Raw genomic sequence first — 12,418 nt, 5'->3', positions numbered from 1 at the left:
CAAGCACCGACAACAAATTCTGAGCACCACAAAGCTGAAGCTTAAACAGGTAAAATCTACAACAAACGGAAGGCATATAAGACCAACAACAAAACTTAAATAAACAAACAATATGCAAGCAAACAAGATGACATCGATAAGCTTGCCCTCGTATCACTATGAAGTTGGTTGTGTACAGAACTTAAACAAACAATATGCAGGTAAGAAGATGACATCGGTATGGAAGTTCTTCACGGCTAAATTACACCCAGATCACCTCAAATAGCATTATTTGACACAGTTCCTGCAAGACTAGGTAGAAAATGCCTCCTTGTTTTGGATGAAGCATATGTATGCTACCATTTGCCATAATGTATTTGTATTCCTCTGATGTGCTCGAAAGCACTTGAAATGAACTCCTACGTGTACCCTTAATGCAAGACTCTAGGTGCAAATGTGCTTGTAAATTGACAATTATAAATGACACCATGTTCCTTTCATCCTTTGAATCACAAGAACCTGTTAACATCAAAATATGGAGGCACACATCACTCCTACCATTTCCTGCCATCAACATCATCATCATATGGATATGGAACCGGACCCATCGCTTGATTTTCACAGCTATCCAAGGTATCCTCTCGTCCGCGCGTGTGTACACACAGAGAGAGAGAGAGAGAGAGAGAGAGAGAGAGAGAGAGAGAGAGAGAGAGAGAGAGAGAGAGAGAGAGAGAGAGAGAGAGAGAGAGAGAGAGAGAGAGAGAATTGATATCCCCTCTTAGAGAACCATGTATTGACACTTGACCAAAATAGACAAGACATAAAAGACATTCGACAATAAACAAAGACAAAATAGACAAAAGCCTAAATTCTTTAATTTATGGTGGTACATCCAGTTTTGTTAGGAGACTAATTGAGCCTCAGAATCCATGAAAGTATAGACCTATACCTGTCACCATCCAACACAAGCAGCCAGTTAGCACATGGGCAACTTTGATGGGAAGACAAGTATCCAAACAATCTATTCTGCTTGTTATTGTTGTCCCATAGCCTTAAATCCCATCACTCTCCTTATACGCATTTCAAGGGAATTTTTTCTTTGTTTCTCTATCAGGCATGATCCATTTTGTAATGGTATTTTCTACAATAGGCTTGTTTGGTAGATTTTTCTCTATAATAGTTTCAGTTGGTACGATGGTTGTTTTTGGTTTGATGAGGAAAAGTGGTTTGCACCCTTTCAAAAAGTCACGTATGGCGGAAGGACGTGGATTTCCATTGGAAAGGTAACATTGTTTACAAGTTTTTGGGCTGGCATTCTCAAAGGACGGTATATCCCCCGTAGATGGGCTTCGGATAGAAAGCACCATACCCTGTAGTACAATTCCATAAACCACTTATTGTCTATTTGAGGTCTATGCTAAAAATAATAACTTCTAAGAATAGCTGGAGACAAATAAAGAGGGAAGCAGCATTTATGTATTGAGCTTTGCATGTGAAACTAGAAAACCCACCCTACAGGTGGAAAGAGTGAGATCTTTGAGAGACTATAGAGAGAAAGAAAGATAGAGAGAGAGGGGAAAAAAAATCAAGTTTGGGGACATAAAATCTGTAGGTGGTCTTTTCAAAGGATAAGGTGTACATTACCTTTAAATCCAGAAGTACTTTATTTTACCAAAATTTTGGCAGAGTTTTGTTTGTAAATTTACCCATTTTCCAAAAAGTAAACAGGTCCTCCTTCTTTAGGAGCCTCACATGAGGATTTAAATGATAAACCCAGAATTACTTGACAAAATTTATTATAGTACTTATCTCAATTTATGGATATGGTTTATGTAGGACTTGAACTTTGAGTAAAAAGCATATTTTCTATCTTTTCTATTTCTATTTATGGATATGGTTTATGTAGGACTTGAACTTTGAGTAAAAAGCATATTTTCTATCTTTTCTATTTTGGCAAAATTTTGGCATAGTTTTGTTTGTAATTAGGTCAGTTTTTCAATTTAAGCATGTCCTCCTCTCTGAGGAGCCTCACATGAGGATTTTCTTTTAAATATAAAAAATTGGAAACCTCTTCTTCAATGCCCATACCAATCAGCATACCATTTCCACAATTACTTACTTTACAAGTTCTTAATTCAATCTTAAAAAATGTAAAGCATACCTTTTCCACTGTTTTAAGACCAATACTCAAAAGTAACTTTTGTTTACAAACCTATTTATTATAGTGTCTAGAAAAAAAAACAAAGAACTTATGCCAAATTTCAGTTGGACATCCTCTAATAGACCGAAAGAGTCTACCTGAAATCTCGGGGTCGTCATCCATATGCTTTGTGTTGAAATTGTGTCAAATCATTTCCGATGTAAGGCTGCTAAAAAGACCATACAAGATGCCATTTCATGAGTGGATGTTTACCATTATGTGACATACAGTCAACCAGTGTTTAAAAATTCCCTTTAAGTACGACATATTATGTATATACTTAATTTAAAAATACTTGCTAGTGTTTGTAAGTTGCCTAATATTATCCAAAGATGGATAGAGTGAGAAAACCAAGGGGGTTTAAATAGGGAGATAACACCGGAAGTGTTGGCTAAAAATTCTAAAAGAAAGAGAGAGAGAGAGAGAGAGAGAGAGAGAGAGAGAGAGAGGCCCACCCCCAACCCTGGGAGTATGCCCACTTGGTAGGGGATAGCCCACCAAGTGGACATATCCCCCGCCAATGATTAAAATTTGAGTTGTCTTAACTTTTGAATCTCTAGTTCTCAATCCTTAAGTGATCTTGAGACTATATCAATCTTTCAAAAATCTGGTGTTTGTCAAAATATACTTTATCCAATAGTACACAGTATCCATGTCCATGTGAACCATAAAACCCATGATTATTACTGTAACACATTAGGTGACAACCTATTTTGCAATGTTTATTTTTTAGAAAAAAAAAATTGTTCAACTGTCATGGTACGCGTCCCATTTCTCAAAGAAAATGATGGGGTACAAATCAAACTTTTATTGAAAAAAAGTCATAAACTCACATGAATTACAGATGAAAACAAAAAGACGCCATCATATTGTGTGTTGAAGTGGTATTTTTTCTGCCATTCTTTCTTTTCATTGTGTGTCCTCGCTTTGCTGATTACTCTCCTACATTCAAACCAATTGTTTCATAGATATTTGTCATGCTACTACCAGAATTTACGTGTATCATGTTCTATTTCTTGTTCGTTCAGTATATTCGTCAAAGATCTGACCTTGAATTTGATATCACGGAAGTTACCTTTTAATAGGAACTATGTGATTAATGTTATGATGCGTGTTCTTTTGAATTCGTTCTAATTAAACATAAAGCTCAGTCATTGTAAATCATTAAATGTTGTAACTACACATGAAGCATTATAAATGATGGGTAAGACATGTGACACACATACTTTGTATGCTAATTGTGTAGGCCGATTGCTGGTGGCTGCTTGTATGAATAATACTTGGTGTCCTAGTAATGCATCTTTTTTCCATGTTGCTTCTGTAGTCTATTCTCCGATGAAAGGTCTTTGTAGAATTATTTTCATCTTCAAATATGTAGAGCCAAACCTTGTACGAGTTAGTTTAACTGAAATGATATCCAATGGATATATTGTAAAGGGGTCCTCAAGGGACAAACGTCTGTTGTGATTCATGCATTGTGCAATATATGTGTTATTAATGAATATAAGATCATTCATATACCGATTAGAGTGTACGAAAGCTAGAAGCATATCATACTTTTTGAGTCTGGATAATTTTCTAACATATTCTAGCTCAAACCAAGCAAGGTATAGATTGCACCATAAAGGAGAACATGAGTATCCTATTGGAATTCCTTTAGCTTGTCGGTATATATCAGACCCTAACCTTGAGAAGCAATTCTCTAACAAAGAGATATTTAAAGCCTCAAAGAATTCGAGCACCATTTTACTTCTGACTTCTTTTTTGTAAGGGTGATTTTGTTTCTAGATGGTTTAAAACCTTTATAACCTTGACTAGTTATTAATCTTTTAATGTTTCTCAAAGACTGCATCAGGCTATGCTTCCCATGGTGAGGAATTGCTTCATAACAAGCTTTAAAATCATATGTATGGATAGAATAAATCAGTTTAGGAAGGTTTATCAAAGCTTCGTAGTGGTTGTTAATGATCGAGTATGCATTTGTATTCACCTTTGAGAATGTTTGAAGGTTTTTTTGAAAGTTCTCGGTATATTCAATAAGCCCATTAGATAAACCATGCAAAAACTTAGTGATCATACTAGCCACAGGGGAGAAAACACAATCACGGGCATTTGTTATCCAACAAAACTCTGACTTGTGAATTTTATAATTTCCCATAATGTAGGGAAGACCTCTATCAGGAGAAGGTATAACATTAAACTCCTTGCATCATGAATTAATGAGTGAGACAATGGTGTTATTGCATTCGTGTATAGGCATGAATTCCAAAGAATTCAATCTGTTCTTTGGATGCAGTCTAATGATTCATTTACAAATAAAGACAGGAGTTTGGACCGATTTGTCCAAAAAAAACATATAAAAATGTGTTTTTGGATAAATTCTATTTCGTCTAAGATCTCTTTTTCCATAAACAGGGAATTTGGTTATGCCTATAGTTTGGGAAGATGGATTAGAAGGGTTTTTCTAGTCTTCCTTCAATTAATTGAAAGTGAGACGGTGTACAGTTCAGATTTAGTAAATGGCATAATTTTGCCCAACCCTTCTTGAACTTGACTTTAATTGAATGCAGATGTACACGGACAAGAGGGATATGGTTGAAGCCTTTGGATACATTATCCCTTAATGTGTGGTGTCTTATGAATGTTGGTTGAGTAGTAAGAACATGCTCACCCAGAGGGTTAAAATTTTTCAGGAAGTTCTTAAATCGTTTTTTTGTATGGCAAACACAAGGTTTATTAAGATCAAAAGGCTCAACAAAGGTGTCAAAGGGTTTATATAAATACTGGCCAAGATTGTTCGTGTATTTCCATCCAAATTCAATGTGAAAGTGCTCAAGATTATTTTTTATTCCAATATCCTTTAACAATTCATCAAAAGAAGTGTGAGGGTGTACAAACTCCATAAATTTATTAGTGAAAGCTAGGTGAATAAACCGATGTCTACTTTTTGTACCTTGTTTAAACCATTGTAAATCATTAGTTCTAGTAATTAAATGTCTTACCTTGTCATCTGTACTATATTCTAGCATTCTTGGAGTCTCGCCAAAGTCCTCAGATCTGCAAAATTGTCGAGGTTGTTTTAATGATGATATTGTATTGCTTGATGTGCTAGCAAATACGCTTCATTTGTTCCCTACTTCTAGAGGGCTTGAAAATTGTATCGATGGTCAAACCAATTGGGCGATGTTCAACTCAAGAGAGGAATGGAGTCCCTGGTGTATAAAATACTAAACCTTTTGCTGTATCAATCAGATGTTCATGAAGAGCGTAAAAAACCACTACCGCATGTCGAACTTCAATGGGAAAGGATACTACCCATCCAATAAAAGCATATATTTGTGCAGGTCCAGAGGAATAGGGAAATAACTTTGGAAGATTTTGAAATACAGACCAAAAAAGGTGATCAAACCAAATGATCGTTTGCTGGGCAGCTTGAACCGGAATTCTTCTTACAAGTACACTTGATGAATGGTTTGTATGTGTTCCAGCAATTCTTCAAGAACTTTCAAATGTCGTTTTCTTTCTCATTGAGTGATAGTCCCTTTGTACGGGCTACCATGGAACTGTTAGAGCACTTTTTATTGTCAATATCCGACAGTTTTATCTGTTTTAGTATAAAAGGTTTATCCTGTGATAGTAGATGCTTTGATTTAAGTGTTGATGCATTGTTCTACCACATCAGGCGGCAAACTACAAAGCACAACTAAAGAATCGATTGTGAACGGAGCACATTAATTCAGTATCTCAAAATCCCAGAGTTTGTTTTCAAGACGAATAGCGTCAAGCTCATTTTGTCTGAAAGGGAGTAGTGGAATGAATTCAGAAAAATGTATAGGCATAGACCTTTCAATTTTTTGAAAAGAAGGGTCATCCGTTAAGCCTAGGGCCTCCTTTTCTTCTTGATCCAAGAGCTCTAGATCCAAAAGAGGGTTCACAATCTCTTGAGACTGCCTAATTGCAAGAGGAAGGATAGGGAGATTATTAATGAAATAGAGCTTATTAGCTATGGAAGGTAGTGATGAGAAATAGAAGTCTAAATCCGAGCAGTCTTGAGCATCAATAAAGCATAATGATAACAAGAAAGAGCTTAATGCATTAAGTAGTTGTGCAGGATCTTTTTTGGCAAGGGCTAGGAGTTTTAACCAATCATTAACAGAAGCTGTTTTTAAAGCTGAAAGCCAAGATCTTGTTCCTGTATTGCCTTTTTCTCATAGTCAAGAAGACTTTTATGAAAGTCAATCCCCTTGAAGCACGAGAGTAGGCATTGTGTACCAATAGGAGGGATATGAATCCTTTTATCGTCGGAGTAACCAAACCGTGTAAGAGATACAATCCAACCAACCTGAAGGATGCTATAAGAGACAAATTTGTAAATAGTGTAGAATGAAGCCAAATTCAATATATGGTGGTTGTCCGACCAAGGACAACTTGAGAGAGAGAGAGAGAGAGAGAGAGAGAGAGAGAGAGAGGGAGAGAGAGAGAGAGAGAGAGAGAGAGAGAGAGAGAGAGAGAGAGAGAGATTAAATTTGATAGCCCCTCTTAGAGAACCATACATTGACACTTGACCAAAATAGACAAGACATAAAAGACAGTAGACAATATACAGAGACAAAATAGACAGAAGCCAAAATTCTTTTTATGCTGGTACATCCGGTTCTGGTAGGAGACTAATTGAGCCTCAGAATCCATGAAAGAATAGACCTATACCTGTTACCATCCAACACAAGCAGCCAGTTAGCACATGGGCAACTTTGATGGGAAGACAGGTATCCAAACAGTCTAATCTGCTTGTTATTGATGTCCCATAGCCTTAACCCCTTCACTCTCCTCATACGCATTTCGAGGGAGTTTTTTCTTTGCTTCTCTATCGGGCATGATCCGTTTTGTAATGTTATTTTCTACAATAGGCTTGTTTTGTAGATTTTTCTCTATGACAGTTTCAATTATATGATGGTTGTTTCCGGTTTGATGAGGAAAAGTGGTTTGCACCCTTTCAAAAAGGCGCGTATGGCGGAAGGACATGGCTTTCTATTGGAAAGGTAACATCATTTACGATTTTTGGGCTCACATTCTCAAAGGACGTTATATCCCCCGCAGGTGGGCTTCCGATAGAAAGCACCATACCCTGTAGTACAATTCCATAACCAATTATTGTCTATTTGTGGTCTATGCTAGAAATAATAACTTCTAAGAATAGCTGGAAACAAATAAAGAGGGAAGCAACATTTATGTATCGAGCTTTGCATGTGAAACGGGAAAACCCACCCCACGGGTAGAAAGAGTGAGATCTTTGAGAGACTATAGAGAGAAAGAAAGATAGAGAGAGGGGGGGGAAAATCAAGTTTGGGGACATAAAATCTATAGGTGATCTTTTCAAAGGATAAGATGTATATTATCTTTTAATCCAGAAGTACTTTATTTTACCAAAATTTTGGTAGAGTTTTGTTTGTAAATTGACCCATTTTCCAAAAAGTAAACATGCCCTCCTTCTTTAGGAGTCTCCCAGAATTACTTCACAAAATTTATTACAGTAATTTATGGATATGGTTTATGCAGGACTTAACCTTTAAGTAAAAAGCATATTTTCTATCTTTTCTATTTTGGCAAAATTTTGGTAGAGATTTGTTTGTAATTAGGTCAATTTTTCAATTTAAGCATGTCCTCCTCTCTGAGGAGCCTCACATGAGGATTTTCTTTTAAATATAAAAAATTGGAAACCTCTTCTTCAATGAGCATACGAGTTAGCATACCATTTCCACGATAACTTACTTTACAAGTTTTTAGTTCAATCTTAAAAAATGTAAGCATACCTTTTCCATTGTTCCAAGACCAATACTCAAAAGTAACTTTTATTTACAAACCTATTTATTATAGTGTCTAGAAAAAAAAACAAAGAACTTATGCCAAATTTTGGTTCGACATCCTCTCAGTAGACGGAAAGTCTACTTGAAAGCTCGGGGTCGTCATCCGTATGCATTGTGTTGAAACCGTGTCGAATGATTTTCGATGCAAAACTGCCAAAAAGACCATACAAGATGCTATTTCATGAGCGGATGTTTACCATTATGTGACATACAGTCAACCAGTGTTTTAAAAATTCCCTTTAAGTACGACATATTATGTATATACTTAATTGTCAAGTTCTTCTCAAAATACTTCTTACTATCTTTCAGACTTTGTATTATACCAAAAAAAAACCAAAACCCTGGTATATCATACGCATGTTCATGGATTTAACAACATATATCCTAGTACTCGTTACACGATGCTAATCACTTTTGCATAACTTCATTTCTGTTTATCGACCAGATTGTTCTTTATCTTATTGAATGTTTTATTTTGGAAATTCAAGAGCTAGTTTGGCCTGCTACTTGCCTATTTTTCCATCAGCTATGTATCCCTAGCCAGCATCCACGGTCATGCATATCAGAGATTCATTATACAGTGTTCCGGACCATGGTTTTATGCCCTTATACGAATACTCAACAAGTATAAGGAATGTTATGCAGAACAAAGCCATACTCCCAGTTTACCATAAGTTAATGGACATGTCTATCACACTACTTTAAAATCTATTAAATGCAAAGTGTTAAAAGAACATAACGAAAAAACCAGTGTCTGATTACCTATGAGGAGTAGCACCAAGCCTTTATGTATTGTTGTGTCGCCACCCAGAGATGCTACAGATCACAATAGTGGATGAATCACAGGCGTTCGTGCGATGGGGTATTATGAGGCAAGATGTATGTGATTGTGTGTGTGTTTGTGTGTGCAAGTTACGTACTATGTAAGAGAAGAGCCGGGTAGCAATCACCTTGCCTGTGTGTATGTTGTGTATATGAGAGGATACAGCTACGTGCATAGGTTAGATGAGAACAGTACTGTGTGATTAGCGCTCTGCCTGTGTGTATGGGCTTTAGGTAGATTTTTGGTATTGCAGACCTGCGATTTTATAAGCACCACGCACCGGTTTCCCAATCGGTGCCTTCAATACAACCATGCGCTATAGAGAATGAGTATAAGGTGGCTATTAGATATTCCTTATCAGGCATGCACCTCACGGTATCTTTGAACCCTTTTTTACGTATTCCATTTGTCCCTATCCATGTTAAGTGTTTACAGTAAGTGAGCCGTCTTGAGTAAGGTTCCATTCATTTTTAGCTTGGATTTCCAATGTGTACTAGATAGAGAGAGAGAGAGAGAGAGAGAGAGAGAGAGAGAGAGAGAGAGAGAGAGAGAGAAAGAGAAAAGTGGATGTAACGACATCTTTACTACTTTAAGAAATGTTTTTCCAAAAAGTATTGACCTAGATTTTTTTATTATCTTGGCAAGGATACTCCCAGATAGAGAGAGATACAGATGGACAGAGACAAATATAGAGCGAGACCGAGAAAAAATCTACTCTTTCTTTAGGTTACTTGCTAGTGTTTGTAAGTCGTCTAATATTATCCAAAGATGGATAGAGTGAGAAAAACAAGGGGGTTTAAATAGGGAGATAACACCGGAAGTGTTGGCTAAGAATTCAGAGAGAGAGAGAGAGAGGTGCACCAGTTGTCTGCATTCTTTAAATCGTGTGCATAATTCAGAAATCTTATCTGATCTATCTTCACGCCATGAAAACCTACCCCCGCCATGCGCAGCACACTCACTTAGGTCTAAATTTCTTTCACACTACTTGGCTTCCCTCCCCTGGACCCTTGATGGTCAGGGAAGGACCTTTAGTGTCCTTTCCCTCGTAATCAATGCTCCCATGTGGCTCTCGAGTCTTGTCGATCGCCATGTGGTCGCACTGGTTATGGGGAAAGGACACTAAAGGTCCTTTCCCTACCCCTTAAAATTAGAGCCCCCCACATCAAATCTTATAGATGTGACCTTCAAGAAAAAGTGCAATACGATTGTAAAGGAAAGTGGCATCATTGATTGAGAGGCCAAAAATAGCAATGAGTTCATTTGCTAAAAAGAATCTACTTTCTTCTTTGTCCCACATATCTTGCCAAGTACAGATGTCCTTCTTAGAAAGCTTGTGGGTTTTGCAAACATCACGTAGATCTAGAGGCGGAATATTTAGCGTAGACCACCACAAACATTCAAATTTAATGTTATCCCAATGGATTTGTAAATGCTCCATGCTTGCCACATTCCTTTAACTGAATCTGAACCTTTGTACTTAATGGGAAGGGGAGAGGCAAATATAGGCAATACAAGGAGATCTTTCCATGATGGGGCCTAAGCAAAGGAACAATGGTTGATAGAATAAGCTGGACCCAATCATTGTGTGGATCTCATGAACCATTTTTCCATGAGATTATCCGTTGTTGTTGAGATGTCAATGATACCGAATCCCCTTATCCTTAGGGAGGGTACCAAACTCCTAGCTAACTTTCACCACTCCTTTTTTGGAAGGGTCGCCCTTCCATAAGAAGTTTCTACAGGGGGGTGTTAGTAGGGGACATAAAAAGTACAAAGGACACAGGGTTTTGTGATCAAAACTCTACTTGGCATGTTAGAAAGAAAATCTTCCCACCTTTGAGTTTTGCTTCAAAATCTTTCCACCTTTTGTTTTAACCAATATGAATACCCATTGGGATGCCCAACAAACAAAATGGCACCCCTTCTATGATTTCTTGATAGCTGTGTGCTCTAATCTTGGCTGAGATGTATTTTGTTGAGAAGTATATACGTGTTTTAGAATGGTTAATCACTAAGACTAAAGCTGTGCATAAGAGGTTGAGGCATTTTTTGAGCTAAGCAATAGACTAATCATCATTTTTTAATCAATAGAATGGTTTCATCAGCAAACAACTAGAGGCACAAATGATCACCTTTGAGAGGAGTAATCCTCTTTATGTTGCCATGTTGAATCCATCGGACCAAAAAGAAGAGGTGTTAGTGTGCAGCTTAATTAATCAATTTAGCATACCATCGGCACCAAGCTTTAAGTTAGCATTATGTAGGGGTTTTACAATACTCAAGACCAGTCATGTGGCTATACCCATATCTTTCAAGTGTTGGTGCTTGTGCGGAGTGTGCAAGAGAGGGAAGGAGAAGAGGATTGGGGAAGGGGATGAAGCACAAACAGAGAGGGAGTTGAGTTAGTGGTGGAGAGAAAACAAAGAGTTCCCACGGCCACCTGGCCTACATCCCAACAACCTCCTACTTGAAGGTCATGGTGTCCACTAGTGGCATCAGTATAGTTAGTCTATACAAAGTTGATGAAGCATTGCCTAGGCTTCATCCTACACCCATAAGTTTTATGCAATGTGTAAATCGCTCCAAGGTTAGGCTCTTTGTGAGAGCATCTTTGGGGTTGTCATCAGTGTGAACCTTGACAAGCTCGATGCACTTGCCAGCCAATGCATCTCGCATGACATGGTATCTGACCTCTATGTGTTTTGACTTTGAGTGAAACATCGGATTCTTTGCCAAAGCAATGGCACTTTGACTATCACAATGCAGTACTGGAACCTCGTGAATGCCCAAATCTCCCACTAGATGAGCTAACCATATGGCTTTCTTGCTTGTGTTAGACGCAACAACATATTCTGTCTCGGTGGTAGATGAAGACGTGCATATCTTGGAGATGCGATCTTTAAGAGATAGCTGCTCTAACAAACATGAACACATAGCCAGATGTGGATCTTCTACAATCCACACAACCCGCATAATTCGCATCCCGGGTAATGAGGGTTTGCAATCAACGAGCAAAGAAAACCGAGCAAAGTCGATTTTCGAGCAAATATGAGTAACAACAAAGAGAGCTGCACACACACAGAGACACACACACACATACACACATAGAACTACATCACTCTGCACAACCAAAAACCAACAAGAAATTTACAAAAGTGGCATGCTTGTCACACCATTATGTTTGCATGTTTAATGAGGTAATTGTTTAAATTTGAGATAGATGATCATAATTATGACAATGAAAGCATGTTCATAATCAATACTCAAGGAACCATATCCAAATCCATTACAAGTCCATTAGCTTGCGGATAAGAATCTACTCGCTATAGTGCTAGCTATCCTTACTAAGGTGTGTTGTGCTATGAAGACTTATAGACTTTGTGCAAAAAACACCTCATTATGCATGGGGTATGTTGCATGAAAGGATGTTTGGCTAATGGGTTAGGTAGGTGTTCAACATTGTAAAAGTGAAAGCATAGTCATGCATAATGCATCTACCCAAGTGAGATATATGCTCCATGAAATAAACAACATTGCCTAGCTAGACAC

This window comes from Adiantum capillus-veneris, chromosome 25, assembly GCF_014529385.1.
Source record: "Adiantum capillus-veneris isolate H3 chromosome 25, ASM1452938v2, whole genome shotgun sequence".
Classification (NCBI taxonomy): Eukaryota; Viridiplantae; Streptophyta; class Polypodiopsida; order Polypodiales; family Pteridaceae; genus Adiantum; species Adiantum capillus-veneris.
The sequence above is the reverse complement of the archived record's forward strand: the minus strand, read 5'-3'. Positions refer to the sequence as shown.